General features: G+C 47.3%; 1 protein-coding gene across 5 annotated transcripts in view; it reads right to left on the bottom strand.

Moving 5' to 3' along the window:
- The window catches only part of STAG2 (STAG2 cohesin complex component), a 77,358-nt gene extending 69,492 nt beyond the window's left edge, over positions 1-7,866 (bottom strand). For all 5 annotated transcript variants that reach the window (XM_061358109.1, XM_061358105.1, XM_061358106.1 and 2 more), the window contains exon 1: positions 7,727-7,866. The gene's annotated coding sequence lies outside the window, so the exon portion shown is untranslated. The remainder of the gene's footprint in view (positions 1-7,726) is intronic.
- Positions 7,867-13,882: the final 6,016 nt, after the last annotated feature.

Below are 13,882 nucleotides of genomic sequence, written 5' to 3'. Positions count from 1 at the left end.
CCAAATCAAAAATATTCCTATCTTTCTAGCCAGATCACATGTATTATTAAGCAATGGGAAAATAACCGCGTTAAGACCCCTCTGCTGCGTGATTACATGTACATCACCACATCTTCCCAGAAAGCATCAAACTGACAAGAGTGTGCACTAAATGACACTGTCACTAGGTGGGAATGGGGTATTATGGGGAAGGGTGAAGCTGCAGGTACAGTAACTTGTCCTGCAGATCATTCAAAACTCACATGCTGGCCAGAAGTTAAGCAGCATTTCACCAAACCTTGGCAGCAACTTGAAGCCAATTTTGGAATGCGATCACAACTAAATAAAACACACATTCTTAAGGTTTGTTGCTTCCTTTTTAAGTGGACAGGATTTTCAGAAATATTTTGTACTTTCTGAAATATCAGTATATTTGATTTCTTTTTATTATTTTGCTAGTGGAAAATCCTGAAATTTGTACTCCAGCTATTATTATTCTTATCGCTGTAGACCACTGCATGTAGACATTTGCATTACGTGGCAACATGAACCACTTGAGACCTTTTCCAAAATATAAGCAAGATGTTATTGGCTTGCTCTATCAACACCAGAACAATGGGAAGAGGTACAAAATTACCTTCCTCTCCGAGCCACAACACAGAAGCTCAAACAAAAAACTGCTGCAGAAAACAAATATTCTTCCACTGACTTCTACGTGCCACACATACTCCTTCATGCTAATCCAATGACTTACCTTTACTGAAATAAAAGCATAGTGAAGTAAAAATGTACAAAAGGTTGTGTAAGGGCAGAACTAATATGCCATCAGATTCAGAACTGTAAGAAAATAAACCAGTCATTTACCTAAAAAAAAAAAAAAAAAAAAAAAAAAAAAAAAAACAAAAATCCAAACCCAAAACCCACCAACCAACCGAGTCATCTCTAGATACTTCTTTTCTAGGTGGGTATTGTGATTAACTTCTCAATCAGAGATCACAATTTACCCTCGAATATATATGCCAATCTTCTTATTTCTTCTTGCTCTTCTAATTTTATTTATTAAAATAAGCCCTCCAGAGGGGGAGGTTGGAGCTAGTTACACAACCAAAAAATATACAGAATAGGCAACATACCTGGACATAAAGGGTGTACGTGGACAAAGCAGCTACAGGTCAGCTAACCTGATTTTCCTCTTAAGTCACAATAAGATGTAGCTGCATACAAATGCAGTTCGATGCATCCTTCACTTCTGACTCTAGTATAAAAAAGTTTAAAAACAGCCTGTGCCTGTGCTCCTCCATACTTCCTGAAATGTCACTGTATTTACTGTGGCGCCAATAAAGGCCAGGAAAAGCTGACACATGAAAGCCAAGGGGTATCTTGGGAGATCAAGCTTCCCCACATCCATATCTCAAAAATTTGGTGCCAGATCTCTCCTCAGATCTGACTAGTTGCACAAAAATGTTTGTGAGCTGCAAGGAAAGAAATGCCTTCCTTTCCCTTTTTCACCCAAGATCTCACAGGTCTGAAATTTTCTTAATAATGCAATACTTAAAGATACAGATACTAAAAAGCGCTAAAGCACCCTGTGAACTACTGCAATGCCACAACCCAAGAAATTTAGGACTCTTCTAGTCCTTGTGAACCCAGCCATCAACATGATACGATCAAGAAAAGAAAACAGTTTTTTGTATTGATCTGCGAACAGTGAAATATCTTCCTCAAGATAGAAGCCAGTCAGACATTAGCCCCTTAAGCTTCCCAACTCAAACAATTCAGCATTAGCCCTACATTTGTCTGTGGTGATCTAAATGACGGCCATGGTCACAAGTTTCTCTTACACCATACTTACTCTCCTGCTCTCCCCCCTCAAAAAAATCCAACTTCACCAGATTGTTAAAAACTCCAATATGGGAAAACTTGAAGAAAATTAATTCTAATTAAAACAACATATGATTAAAAGTACATTTTAATCTCCAACTCTCAAGCCAGAAGTTTTCACTGTATAACTCGTAAGTAAATACCTGACCTTGTCAGAAGTCTCATCAGATTTCAAGGCTTACCCTTAAATCACAAAGATATAAAACTTCTTGAGAGCACTTTTTTTTTTTTTTTAATACCATAATATAAAAAGCCAACTGAAGTGACTGGGCTATTCTTCAAACATGAAATCTGTTCACAGAATGGTGCAATAGTTTTAAATGGTTTACTCCAGAAAACAGTCTTTTAGAAAACACAAATGCTTCAGTTATGCTGATGCAATACTGCCAAAGTTACCAAAAAGCTCCCCCCTCACAAATTTTCTCTACCAAAATCAGAAATCCATGTCCTTCTACCTCCATGCACTGGCCTCCAAGCATGGCTCTCCCACAAAGACCCTTCAAATGCCTCCGCAGCGCCCTCTGTGGTGCAGGGGCAAGGACGAAAAAGAGTAACACTGACAAACCACAACCAACCCAGACCTGCTCCAGAAGCAGCCCAAACCTGAACAAACCATAGCAAGTGACTTGCCACACCATAAATAAGCTTCTTCCTGGCAGGAAGGACTCTGCTATCTTAACCTGGACATTTATTCTGCTTATAGCCCCATTTAGTTCCAACTCTGTCCACAGCCAACATTACAACAGGGTGGGAAGGCACGAAGAGGACCAGAGCAGACCAGACCACAGGACTACCAGCACCAGAAGAGCTATGGGACCATGAAGAACTCCCATTTTTACTTACCCTTTGACTTTACAAGTGGAAATGATCTAAAACGCTGGATAGTGTTGAACTTAAACCAATGCAATAACCCTGGGTGCCACCATTTAAGTTTTGTGATACATACAGGAAAGAGCTTTTCCATTCCTCCACTCTTTTGTTGTATACAAGCTTCGCATTCTCCAACCTAAAACTACAATTCCCTGTTCACCCCTGTTCCACAAGGACTAAGCTACCACTTCTTGTCAACGATTCTTACATAAAAGGAAGGTGAAGCTTTCAGAATGTGAAGTGTTTAAGTGCTACTGAGAAAGTGAGCAGAGCTTATTTAAGAATATTACAGTGTTAAGTTGATGGATGCTTTCAATCACTTCCTTCCATTACAAGACAAGTACTGAAGCAGATAAAGCTTCTATATGAAATTCTATCATCTATTTGAAAGAGACACAATCTACAACACACTTCCTTTTCCAGTATGTTTTCTTCATTACACACACACACACACACACACAATCCCACCATCAAATAAAACCCAAACCCGCCACTACTATATTTTGGATATTTACACCTACAATATTCTCCTAAGTTTTCAACCTAATCGGAGGTGAAATGGTCACACTGAAGGCAGAAATCACACTGAGTTCCAAACCTCATGTCCTTCAACAAAACACAGCGTTTCAGTAACACAGCTGAGAAGCATGACTACCCAACAGAAATATTTCCTTACTTTTGGGGATTCATTTAGTGAAAATAAGCAACCAAAGTGTTTAAGGCTTCTGTAAAACATACAACCTGTTTATGCTGGCAACACAAGATCCAGAAAACTGAATCTTTCCTGTATTTGCCTGCAGCAAAACAACTGAGACAGTAACACCACAAATGAAAATGACAAATTGAGGACTCTCATATCATTCTAAATTTGAACCATAAGTGACAGAGAGCAATCTAATTAAAAAAGTTCATCATGTTCTGATGTGCTAACATTATTTCATGATTTGACTAAAGCTAACATAGCTGCTCCCACCAACAGGAGCACACACTTTCAAGTGGTTAGTTGCCTGCAGCTATTTTCTACAGGAGACTGTAGTAGCATGTAATATTCAAGAGAAGCTGTCTACATTACTTAAAACATAAAAAAAAAAAAAACCAAAATCAGTGGCTGTTCATAAGTTATACTGAAACAAAATGAAACTTTAAGAGAGCATTTTACTGACAATTCTATTTACACTCCTTCCAAGCAGAAATTATTTCATTGCGCGTATTTATGCCTTTAAAGACTTTAACACGTAAAGCTAGAATGTGACATATTCATGGCATCTGAGTTACATTAACAGCCAGCTAATTAAATACTATTTTAAAGATGGAATGCTCTTCCAAGGAGCACACTCCATTTTTAAACCAAGTATTTTAAATAAGTTATGAACCTACCAATTTTTTGTCATTTCACAGAACCCATTTAAAAAAAAAAAAAAAAAGCAATAGCATTAAAATATCCCAGTAATTTTCAGTTTCAAAATGTTATGTCTAAAAGATCTGTGTGTAAATTTTAACTGATCTTCTTAAATACAAATTTAACAAATCCTTACACTGCTTATTGACTTTAATTAGTATTATCTTCCTGAAACTGTAATAAAAAACTGTAAATGGTTGAAAAAAGCTCCACAAACTTAACTCTGGCTCAAGTACATAACTTGGGGAATATCTGAGCACTAGGAAGTTTCAGAGGAAGACTGAAGAATCTCTCCCATGCCACAGTTCCACGCCTTTGTTTGAATTTAAGCTGATGCAACATCCAGTGTTAAGTTCACAGTTAATACAAGTAGCAGAAATTTACGAGTTTCCCTCATGGGTTGCATAAAACCCACCTGTAGATGACGCCACTAAATGTCACTGGTTTTGTTAAGCACCACCCACACAAGCCCTCCCCTAGATCAGAGCAAGATCTATCTGTCAAAAATCGGAGTTAATGCCAACTTTTCTTCTTCGTGTAACTTTGAAGCATTCTTAGCCTTTAATTAACCGGAACGGGATGGGGATTCCCACCCGTTCAGCTCTGCTGCTGAAGGTTTCTGCTACCAGCATAGCAGCTGCCTTCTCACACTCTGCTTCCTAGTGTAATTAAACTGTCATCACGGGTATAAGGGAAAACACAGTGTTACCCAGGAAAAAGCCCCCATATGAGAACTCCGGCATTGTGATTTTGCAACTGATCACCATCAAGATTTAGCCAAAAAATGAAAAGTGGCGTATAATGAGCAAGTAATATCAGGTCGACAGAGATTAATGTCTGCCAATTGCAGTCACTTGTGGTGTTTATTTACCTGCACATAACCAATCCGCATGCACATGGGTATTATGTAAATCCCGGACAGTTCAGTAATAGACAAATACTCCAGGAATAATAAATATGTGGATAAACAAAGTACTTCGGGAAAAAGATATTAAAAGGAAATAAGTAATTTCAAATGACCAAACATTATAAATGAAGAAGACATCATCAGTTACAAGTCGAGACTGAACTGCCCAGAGTTAGCACTGGGGCTATGCTTGAAGAACATCTTGCTGCGAGACGTGTCAGGAACTCCAGTTCCATTTAGAACAAGACTCGACAAAACTCCCGGACCGCGTACAGACGGCTGTCCAGCGGCTCCGAGGGAAGAGACCCAGAAAGCGTTCTCCTGCCTTGCCCTTCCAAAAAACGCCAACCGAACAGGGACGGCGCGGCCGCGAGCTGCAGGCGGAGGGTGACCTTCGCCGCCGCTCCCCGCACGCCTCGGGCCGCCCCAGCTCCCCCACGGTAAACGGAACCCCGTCGGAAGTCACCGCCTCCCGACCGGGCACGGGCCAATAAGCGGCAGGTGGGGCGGCGGCCCGAAGCGGCGGAGAAGGCCCCGTCGGGGCCGCCTGTGACGCACTTCGGTAACCCGACTCCCCGCCCCGGCGGGCCCCGCCGCGCTGCCACGGCCCCTCCTCGCCCCACCGACAGACTCGGCAGCGCGGGTCCGGCCCCGCGGGTTACCTCCGGGCACGCCGGGAGGCGGGAGAATGCGGGGTCGCAACGGCGGAGAAAACCGGGCACGCCAGGGTGTGGCTCCGGGAAGCACACGGGAAGAGCGCGGGGGGCACTGGGGGGAGGGTAGCAATGGTGCCGGGCTGCCGAAAAGTCATTAAATAAACACCGAACAGACGCAGTAACTACAGCACCGGACTCGGTGGACATCGGAACTTTGTGTTAACTCCAGACACCGCATGCCGTAGGAAGACCACAGCCAGTGAGCCGGGCCAGTGCAATAAATCAATAAAAAACAGCCAAAGAGGGAGCCGACCGCCTTAGCTCCCCGTGCTCGGGGAAGAGAAGAAAAAAAAAGAAAAAAAAAAGGAAAATAAGTAATTTTCTTGAAGTCGGTCGGTCCCGTATTTCGACGGGACAGGACGGACTCTACGACACTATGGGCGATGGAGGGAGAGCGGCGGGGCTGGCACTCGGCGGCACCGACACCCGGGCAGGGGAAGGACACCCGAAAGCCGGAGCCGCCCAGCCCGGCCCAGCCATCTGCCGCCGCTCTCCTCCCGTCCACCGCCTCCCTGTCCCTCGTAAGTCCCTAACCACGGCAACAACAGTGTGTTTTTAATCCGTGTAGAGAAAATAAGCGCCCAGAAAAGGAGAAACACCAGGAAAGCTCTCGCTTCCTACCTGGGCAGGGTTCAGCTCAGTTCAGTGCGTGCCGAGGAGGAGGGGGCAGAGAAGCACTATCTAAAACAAAAGTGGCGCCAAAACCCCCCAGTAAGAAGCATTCTTCTTCTTCCTCCTCCTCCTCCTTCCCCCCCTCCCCCACCGGGGCCGGCGAGAGCCCAGCGGGGTTCCTGCAACACGCGGCTCCCGGCACCGGGCGTCCCCGGCACAAGTTGGCAAGCGCCCTTTCTTTACCAAAAGAAATAAATAAAACAAGCCGAACAGAAACCGCCACAACTCCTCCTCTCGGCGGGCAGCCGCCCAAGAGCTCGCCCAAAGTCACTCGGAGGGGAACACTCGCCCCACAAAGGCCTTCCCCGAGCTGGGCGCCAGGGGTGGGGTGGGGGTCGCCAGCTCTTTCGGAGGAGCCAGCGAATGGCAGCGGGGGAGAGGGGCAGGTCAGTCCCTACGTCCTCACTTGGGCCGAAGAAGCTCGCTCCTTTCGGCCCCGTCACTCGGGAAGGGGCGGCCGGAGGTGCCCCAGCTCAACCGAGACGGGGGAGAGAGACTCCGGTCCCTCGGCACTTCCCTCCGACGAGCAGCCGCCAGACGCGGGCTGGCACGAAGAGCCGAGCTGCTGGGCAGCGGGAAAGAGAGTCAAGGGAGCCCCAGCGAGCGCTGTCAGGGCTGGGAGTTCCCTCTCCCCGGCCTCCTCCGACACCGAACCCCGGGGCACCGGCAGCCGCCCCACCATTTTCTCCTGCGCGCCGCGCGGCCCAGCGCTCTGCCCCGCCGAACGCGGCCCGCTCCGTCCGCGGCGGCTCCGATCCCCGTCCCCTCCCTCCGCACCCTCCGGGCGGCCCGGCCCGGCTTGCCCACACACACACACACACACCCCGCACACACAATGCCCGAGTCCTCCATCTTGCCAGCAGCCCCCGCTCGGCTCGGGAGAAGGGGGGAGGAGGAGGAGGAGAAGGTGGTTCTCCATTTTAGCTCGCCGCGCACTGGGCCCAGCCTGCCCGCGGCCGGCTCTGGGCAGGAGGCACGGGGCTCCAGACGGGCAGCGGGGTCCGCTTTCGGCGCCCTCTCGCTCTCTCACTCGCGCTCCCGCTCGCTTCCCCCCTCCCCGCCGAGGCGCGCTGGGAAGGGGGGGTGGGGAAGCGGGGGGCTGGAGTGTTTTCGCGGCTCGGCCCCGCCGTCCTCCATCTTGGCTGCGCGGAGTCCCTGTGGCCAGCCGGCCTAGCGCCCCGCGCCGTCCTCGCAGGCCCGGGGACCGCGGGCCCCGTCCCGGCTTCTCTCCGCAACCACGCACCGCGATCCCGAGTCCCCCCTCCAAACTTCCAGAAGCTTCGCCGCCATTTTCTAACTTACCTTGCCCAGTGTCGGCGTAGGCAGCGAGGAGGCCCAGGCGCGTAGCTCCGCTCCTATACCCGCGGCCCGGCTGCCGGTTGCGCGCCCGGCCCGGCCCGTCGCGGAGGCTAGGCGGCAGCGGGGGCTGTGCGGGGGGCAGCGCGGGGCGCGGGCAGGTTGTTTAATTTGGCGGCGGCGCTGGGGATTGTTTGGGGTGTTCGCTGCTCGGCGGCTCGCGACCGAATGGAGGCCGCAGGCGCCACCTGGCGGCCACCGAGCGGCGCCCGCTCTCCTGGGCGTGGGGCGACACCTGCCGGCGGGCAGCGGGCAAGGCCGCGCCGAGCGGGGTAAACAAGGTGCCGCGCATGCGCGAGCGAGCGCGCGTCCCGTGCCCGCTCCCTCCCGCTCGCGAGTGCGGCCGCCTGAGGGGAGCGGGGCGGGGCCGCAGCGGCTCCGTCTCCAGACTCAGCCCTGCCCTAGCCCCGGTCCCGGCCCCGGCCCGTGCGCGGCCGCGGGAGGGGGGAGGCGGCCCAGTTGCTGGCTGAGTTCGCGGGGCAGGATCGGGTGACCGAAGCGGGCGGACAGCCTAAAAAGGAGCGAGAGCGGTGGCTCCAGAGGCTCGTCCGGTCTCACACGGGCAGGGCCGGGTGTTCTCTGCCGAATTGATTAGAGAATGATTGTTAAGCCGAGGCAAAGTTCAGTCTTTACAGAAATAATGCATTAACCGCTTGCAGTGTCCTGTCCTATTAATGGCAGCCCTCCAAAGCTCGCAGTGGTCGCCAGGGCCCAGCCACCACCGTCCCTTCAGAGCCACCACGGCTGGTCTGGTCTGTCTTCATCAGTTGTGCGCTCAAGAAGCCGAGTTGTACGCAAGGGAGTCTATGGTCTCGAAGATAAATGTACATTTGCCCCCATGGCTGCAGTGTGCCTTATCTTGAGGACACCAAGCTTGTGTGACGGTGCAAACAGAAGCAACGTAGCTGCCACTGATGGTGTTTTGTGTGGTTCAGAGCGTTCTGAAACGTTTCCCGCTTCTACCCATCACTGAGCACGGTCCCAGTTCAAATCAGGAGTTGCTCCTAGGCTCTGAGTGTGGTTCTGTTTTCTTACCTGCATGAACCTGAAGCGGTCTCATAGAACCAATATAGAAAACTTAACTAGATACAAAATTTGTGGTTCTTGTTTTTCCAAGCATGGATCTTAGCAGTTCCTGCTACGTTTTTTTCTCTGTATTGTGTAATGCTGAGCACATTACTCATGCTGAATAGTTGCACACAAGCTTATAGTCAGAACAGTCAGCACAATCATAGAACCAACTGGGTTGGAAAAGACACTTAAGATCATCGAGTCCAACTGTTCCGCAGCACTGCCAAGGCCACCGCTGACCCATGTCACTGAGGGTCTACACGGTGCATGAACACTTCCAGGGATGGCGACTGCCCTGGGCAGCCTGTTCCAATGCCTGAGCACCTTCTCCGTGAAGAAATTGTTTCTAATACACAGTCTGAACCTCCCTTGGTGCACTTGGAGGCCGTTTCCTGTTGTCCTGTTCTCTTGTTAATTGCGAAGAGAGACCACCCCCGAAGAACAGTTTTGTCCTGGTAATTAGACTAATCGGCCTCTTGTGTTTTACCTACTTCTAGTTTTGGGGGACAGTTAGCATAACTAAGCAGGCACTAAGCTGAGTTACTCTGCTCACCTGCTTAACAAAGGCAGGACACTTAAGAGTAACTGTGAGGTCAGTTCCAGTCTTTTCAAAGCTGAGGCATTGCAGAGCCAATAACACAATGGAAACTGTGATAAGGAGTTTAAAATAAAAGAAAACCTACTGTAATACGAGTTGATGTCACTTAGCAGTTCTAGGTGGAATCTGTGGTACATGAGACAGACCTAAAAAAATACATTCTATAGTTTGAATTTACGTTTCAGAATGTCTTTTTACCTCCTGACAAGAAAATGAGGAGAAAGATTCCCTCTTAGGGAACACTTTAAAACAGTACCCTGACTACTCATAAAGCTGTGTGCAAAGTTTCAGTTACAGCTACAGGTGCTGCTGATAGTGATGATCTTTAATATGAATCTGTTAATGTTATGTTTGGAGAAGAATTGTGAAGAAAATATAATCTGTTAAATCCACACACCAAACCTCAAGTTTTAAACTTTATATATATAAATGTCTCAAAATATATATATTTACTATGATGGTTGTTAAATTACACAGAAATAGATGCAAAGGAGCTGGATCCATTTGTGCCTTCCCTGTGCAAAGTCAACTTCTGACAGCTGCCAGGTAGACAACTTCTCCATGAAAACAAACTACAGCTTCCAAAACAAACGTTTTTCCTGCGCACAGAATTCCAGTAATGTATTCTCTGCTTGAGATACAATAGGGCTACACGTACTACAACTCGCATCCAAAACTTTGTGAGATTATAGCAGTCTACTGTGAGAGCTGGCAGGAGCACAGCATGAGGCAGCTTCAGAGGCAGCTGTGCATAAAATCTGTGAATTAGATGCATCAGATGTTTGGTGTGTTCCAAACCCACTGTACTTCACACTTGACCTCATAGCTGAGATTTTTTCAGGTAAATGCATTCAGTAGAACAAAACGTGACATAGTTCTTAGGGTGTGTTTCTGAAGGAATGAGTGTGCAAGTGCTGACAGTGCCACGGCAGAGTTCAGCCTGTTTCCAGAGCTGACTCAGACCTTGGAAGCCCAGCTCCAAAACACTTCTGGGTGTCCTGACTCACATGATGAGTTTGCTTTTTTAAAGTTGTGACAACAAAACATGGGAGCACTCTGGAGATCAGGCTCCAGGTGTCCTGGTGTACTATGAACTGCTGCTCACAGAGCCTGCCCAAGAGGATTTTGCACTCTCCAGTTCATTTCCTCTCTCCCAGTTGCCCCATTCAACTGTTTGCCTAGCTGCTCTGTAAGCAAAGCTGTTGCCTCATCAGAGATAGGGAGAGGAGTCGTTTGTTGTCTGAGAGAATGGTTTCATTTTGTTTTTACCCAAACCAGATCATTTCTCAGACACTATCCAGAGTACAACCACATCAGCAGTTTACTCAGCATAACTGAAGGTGTGGTATGCTCCTGTCAAGGTCGGGAATGTTTCTGCTCTGCTCCAGTGACCAGAGGATGGGAATTTCTTAAGCCAGCTGTGCCCTGGGAGGGTTCCCAACACAGCACTGCACTCACCAAATAACCACCATAAACCAGTTTGTATAGCACACATCTAAGGAGCAAGCAGAGCAGCCTCTTGAATGATGGGTAGGAATGTAGGGGGCAGAAAAGCGGAACAAGTTCTCAACCGTTGCATGAGGACAAAAGCAGCCCTGGGAGAGCCTGGCTTCTGTATTTTCCCTAGGAACTGATCGTGCTTCTGGGACTGAGCCTTCCAGTTGGTACAACAGGGAAGAGTTGAAAAGCAGTTCCTCTGCTAGTGCACCACTTCTTTCTAAGCTGACAATTCCAGACTGGGCTTCTACCATCTGTTCAGACTGTGAGAAAATCAAAGAACATCCTGAAGTTTCTGTATAGTTCAGCATTTCAGCATCCTTCCCAATACAATGAAAAAAAGTAAAATAAAAAAGTATTATCCAAGCGTGATAAGAAAATAGATCTTAAATTCTGAGCTTCCTACAAAGGATTTGTATCTGATAGAAAAGATGTTCTGTGGAAAACTGTAGGAGAAAGCATTCTACAGGACTATGTCATCCTTCTCATAAAAGAGAAGAGAAGCTTTCTTTAAGAGCTTCAAAGTCCAGTGTTTCTGATACCGAGCCCAATTCAGAGAGGATTTAACACAGACTTCACAACAGGGACTTTTACTGTGCTTTGTCCAAAGAGAGCTCTTGTTCAGTCACCCAGCTAAGAACCTGAGCGAGGAGATGGTAGATACCAAATCCATGTCTGAATTAATGGCCAGAGGTTCACCACTAGCAAAGATCAAAACAAACACAAGCTGCCAGATGGCTGATTCATTCTTCCAGGCAGGAGATTCATATTTGTGCTGCTTCCTTTTCTGCCAAGGCAGCGGAACAGGAACCCCCTCTGCAGTTCCGTTTCCTCTTTTCTGTTAAAAAAGAGCCACAATCCTTCACCATTCCTTTTATTTTTTAACAGAATTTGCTTATGAGAACTGGAAAACAAACCAGGCTTTGTATACTGGGTTTGTTCCAGGGTGAGGTGGGAACTTCAATGGCCTCTATTTAAATAAAAAGCAGTCATATTTTTATCTGCTGAGTTGGGTGCAGGGGGGAGAAGCAGTCTTCCCAGTTGGAGTTTTTTTCTTAGATTTTTGAAACTGGCTTAGTCACTCTAGGGAAATCTGCTCTGAATCCTTTTGGAGATGAGATATTACATAAGAAACAACAATAAAGACCAGAAAATGGGTTACTTGCCCATAATTTGCAGGAGGGACATTACACATCAGTAGCTCCTCAGGCCTTTCCCTGTTCCATGAATAAATTCTTTGTGATTTACATAAGTCTCTGTTGTATGCCCCTATTTCTTGCCAGGTCTTTCCAGAACACCTAACTGAAGCCTGAGTTTTCTTTGATTCAGGAAGTTCTTGCTCACCATGCTTGCAGAGCATGAAGGAGCACAGAATCCCAGTTTGCCCCATATTGCTGAAAAGGAAGGAAGTTTTAGTTCACCTTTGTTATTAGCTCTGGAAATGAATAGAGGCCCCCTAAGTTGCAAATGCTTTCCTGCTAATTGCATTATCAGCAGCTTTATTCAGCTGTCTGAGCCATTGGTTACCCAAAGCCCCTATTTGAGGTGAGGTTCTCCTGCTATGCCTCATTCTCTGCAATAAAATTCCTTTAGCCATGTTTTAAAGTTCCCATCACCAAACTCTGTGGAGGCCACATGAGTTATTGGCAGAATGTAATGAAAAGCCCTTCTCATAGACTCAATCAGGAGGAGTTGCTTTCCCTTGAGGCATCACCCTACCTTATGTACAGGAAGGGGTAAGTGTTCCCATCAGGGCCACCTCTCTTAAACCTGGGACATGGTCTGGTCTGGTTTCCAGAGGTAGGGGGGTTTTGGAAAACAACCAAGACCTACTTGTGTCCTGTAGCTAAGCCCAGGCAGAGGCATCATGAATCAAGGACCATTTTGTGAGTCAGGCACCATGCCAGCATTAGTAACAAAAGTCTGTGGAAGAAGCACAGGAACCAGAGCAACATGTTTCAGATTGGGTAAGCTGGGTAAGTGGCAGGGCACAGCTAGAGGCAGGAAAGAACAGACTGTATGGCAGAAAAAGGGCTGGGGCATATGAAGCACATGAGCTGAAATAAGGTCAAGTGGGTTAAAGAGCAGCAACTGGCACAGAGCAGGGGAAGCTGCTTGAGCTGAGCAACCACTAAAAAACAGTGAAACTACATCATGCTGTTGATGTGGAGGGGACCAAACCTGGCAGGAGCAGAAAGCAGTTTTCTGCTGGTCAGGTTTCTCAGGGCCTGTAGCCCCCTAAGACTCCTGACAGACAAGGTTGATGGAAAAGAGGAGGAAGGAGCCTGGCTTATGGTTAGATGAAGTCAGAGTGGAACTGGGACAGAAATGTCATTATTCAGCGCAACCTCTGTCTGAGACCATAAAGAAAAGCAGTTATAAATTCAAATATGTTTAAGCTTTGAAGAAAATCCTCCATCAAATGAACAGGACAGCTATCTTCTCTATTGGCAGGCAAGCACCATGTTTGGAGGATGACAGTGGTTTGGTTTATCTTGGTCTTTTACCCACAAACTACTAATGTGAGAACTGAGAGGATTAAAGTGGGAGTATGCAATGGAGTTGTTACATGACAGACAGATAAGGTCAAGGAACACATTACTCTTCCAGATAACAAGTTTGCATAGTTTCCTGGGGCTGACCTACCACATTCCCAAGATTCCACATATGTCCCTAACAAGCTTTCCTTTGGTTTAGATTTCATCATCAGCCAACTTGAAGATTACTTTCAAAAGTGCTTCTTGGAAGTGCCCTCTCCTTTAAATCATGTCTGGGGTTCAAGGCTACTCTTGCCTCTTTCTGACACAGTGGGAGGTGAAAGCAAAGCAAAATGTTACCCTTGCTTGCAGTTTAGATGTTGTCTAAGTGGCACAATGCATAATAAGTAGGAAGGAATGCAACAGTTTGTGATGTGTTGGTGGCTTGCACAGATGTTC

Source organism: Neopsephotus bourkii, unplaced genomic scaffold (genome assembly GCF_033783945.1).
Source record: "Neopsephotus bourkii isolate Nb327-2 ecotype Australia unplaced genomic scaffold, CSIRO-AGI_Nbou_v1 NB_936, whole genome shotgun sequence".
NCBI classification, from domain to species: domain Eukaryota; kingdom Metazoa; phylum Chordata; class Aves; order Psittaciformes; family Psittacidae; genus Neopsephotus; species Neopsephotus bourkii.
The sequence above is the reverse complement of the archived record's forward strand: the minus strand, read 5'-3'. Positions and strand labels throughout refer to the sequence as shown.